The following is a 3332-nucleotide window of genomic DNA, read 5'->3' as shown; positions in this document are numbered from 1 at the left end:
GTGGTTCTAAATCGGCCCACAAGTTTATCACAGATCCTCAAGCCTCTAAAGCTGTCCAGGTTCCGGCCTGGAAGAAAAAGAACTTGAGGAAAAAACCTTAATATCAGGGTTCTTTTGGAATGTTCGTGGGTTTAATACAGTTTCAAAACACTCGATCATTCGCAGTTGGGTACAGAGTCAGTCGATGCAGTTTGGGTGCTTATTGGAGACGCGAGTCAAAGAAAGTAATGCCCAAGCACTTGTAAATAAAGTTTTTCCACATTGGTCTTTTATGTCAAATTATGAACACCACCGGCTGGGGCCTATATGGATCCTATGGAGTCCAACAACACGACTAACTCCGGTGTTTAAAAGCAGTCAGATGATTTCTTTTTGGGTACTTCTGGCGGGTGAGACAGAGGAATTCTTATGCTCTTTTGTTTACGCATATAACAGGGCTGAAGGTAGGAAGGAGCTCTGGGATGATATGAGAGCTCATCATGATTCTCCATTATTTTCTAATAAGCTATGGCTGATTAGTGGTGATTTTAATGAAACATTTGATGGGGTGGAGCATTCCCGGTTTGAGGACACTCCAATGGTACGTTACGGTATGCGGGATTTCCAGGAGGCTGTTCGGTATTGCTCCCTGATCGACCTCAAACACCATGGATCGCAGTTCACATGGTGTAATAAGAGAGATAGTGATTTAATTTGTAAAAAGTCGGATCGTTGATTAGTTAATCAAGCTTGGACGCAGATATACCCACACTCTTATTGTGTGTTTGATTCGGGAGGTTGCTCAGATCATTCTCGAGGTCGATTCTGTCTAGGTGCTGAACCATTAAAGAAACGGCGACCTTTTAAGTTCTCAAATGTTCTAACATCGTTGCCTCCGTTCCCGACACAAGTGCAGGAGTTTTGGCAAACTTCAGCACCGTTGTTTGTCTCTACCTCTGCGTTATTCCGTCTTTCCAAGAAACTCAAGAGTTTAAAGCCAGTGTTGCGTCTCCTAGGGAGAGAAGCTCTAGCTGATATTACTTGTCNGATGTCTCTCGCGCCGATGGTTCCAATTCCGGTACTTCCCTCTAGGTTTCTTACTCGTCGGTGGTTCAGAATTCTCAAAGTCTTTCCAAACATGCTTTTGATGTCAAAGTTGTCGACGGTAACCATACTGTTCAAGTCCCGAATGAAATCTTTCAAGATGCGGCTCCTCTATGGGAGGATTTTTTGATTGGCAAGTTTCTTTCCACTACTACTCTGCATGTGGCAAAGATTCATGTCATTGTTAACAAAATCTGGTCTCTGGGGGACAAATCTGTGCGGATCGATGTTTTTGAAGTCAATGAGCCCACTGTTAAGTTCAGAATCCGGGACCGGGAGATAAGGGACCGTGTTTTACGTCGTGGTATGTGGAATATAGCAGAAATTCCGATGGTTGTTTCTCGGTGGTCACCAATCATTGAGGAAGCCCAACCAGATATTAAGACAATCCCCTTGTGGGTTGTTATGAAGAAGGTTCCACATAAGATGTTCACATAGAAGGGGTTAGGGTTCCTAGCAAGTGATGTGGGTGATCCCAAATGGTTACATCTCGATACAGTTCTCTGCAAACAATTTGGGGAAGCAAAAGTGTTTGTTGAGGTAGATTTATCCAAAGATCCCCCTAAGTCAGTCTGAAAAAGGTGTGGATGCAGTGGTGGAATTTCAATAACCGTGGCTACCACCAAAGTGCTCTATTTGCTCCAACTGGGGTCACCTAAGGGAGGTTTGTAAGGCAGCAAATCCACAACCTGACGAAGCTCAAGTGGCCACCTCAACTCCGGTGGTTAATACATCTTTTGTAGACACTCAAACTCGAGTTTCGAGCAAGGATATCAGCCAAGTGACTCCTCAATCTGCTTCCCCAAGCCAGGGAGTCGTGTTGGTTCATACTGCTCAAGAAACCAGTTCAGTAGGTGTGGAAGGTTCAGTCGGTATGGAGGGTGAATGGTGCTCAATCTCCCCTTCTAAGGGTAACCGTCCGGAGCAGAAGACTCAGGCCACTAATAGCATTACGGTCTCTCCTTCGAGATTCTCAGTCTTGGATGTGGAAGGTGAGTTGGGAGATAAAGAGGACACAGAGACACTGGTGGATCCCTCAGACGGGATGGAGGAAGGAGAGTTACCAAACTCTGACTCCACTGTTCCTACTGAGAAAACAACGCAGACAGAGAAAACAGAGCAACTAGTGAAAGGAACCGTGAATGAGGAAAGTAGTGTTCGTCCTTCTCTTCCTCGTGGTTCTAAATCGGCCCACAAGTTTATCACATATCCTCAAGCCTCTAAAGCTGTCCAGGTTCCGGCCTGGAAGAAAAAGAACTTGAGGAAAAAACATTAATGTCAGGATTCTTTTGGAATGTTCGTGGGTTTAATACAGTTTCAAAACACTCGATCATTCGTAGTTGGGTACAGAGTCAGTCTATGCAGTTTGGGTGCTTATTGGAGACGCGAGTCAAAGAAATTAATGCCCAAGCACTTGTAAATAAAGTTTTTCCACATTGGTCTTTTATGTCAAATTATGAACACCACCGGTTGGGGCGTATATGGATCCTATGGAGTCCAACAACAAGACTAACTCCGGTGTTTAAAAGCAGTCAGATGATTTCTTTTTGGGTACTTCTGGCGGGTGAGACAGAGGAATTCTTATGCTCTTTTGTTTACGCATATAACACGGTTGAGGGTAGGAAGGAGCTCTGGGATGATATAAGAGCTCATCATGATTCTCCATTATTTTGTAATAAGCCATGGCTGATTAGTGGTGATTTTAATGAAACACTTGATGGGATGGAGCATTCCCGGTTTGAGGACACTCCAATGGTACGTTACGGTATGCGGAATTTCCAAGAGGCTGTTCAGTATTGCTCCCTGATCGACCTCAAACACCATGGATCGCAGTTCACATGGTGTAATAAGAGAGATGGTGATTTAATTTGTAAAAAGCTGGATCGGGGATTAGTTAATCAAGCTTGGACGCAGATATATCCACACTCTTATTGTGTGTTTGATTCGGGAGGTTGCTCAGATCATTCTCGAGGTCGATTCTGTCTACGTGCTGAACCATTGAAGAAACGGCGACCTTTTAAGTTCTCAAATGTTCTAACATCATTGTCTCAGTTCCCGACACAAGTGCATGAGTTTTGGCAAACTTCAGCACCGTTGTTTGTCTCTACCTCTGCGCTATTCCGTCTTTCCAAGAAACTCAAGAGTTTAAAGCTAGTGTTGCGTCTCCTAGGGAGAGAAGCTCTAGCTGATATTACTTGTCGAACACGAGATGCTCATGAGGAACTATGTCGTCGACAGGACGCCACTTT

This window comes from Camelina sativa, chromosome 1 (assembly GCF_000633955.1).
Source record: "Camelina sativa cultivar DH55 chromosome 1, Cs, whole genome shotgun sequence".
In the NCBI taxonomy this organism is placed as follows: Eukaryota; Viridiplantae; Streptophyta; class Magnoliopsida; order Brassicales; family Brassicaceae; genus Camelina; species Camelina sativa.
The sequence above is the reverse complement of the archived record's forward strand: the minus strand, read 5'-3'. Positions refer to the sequence as shown.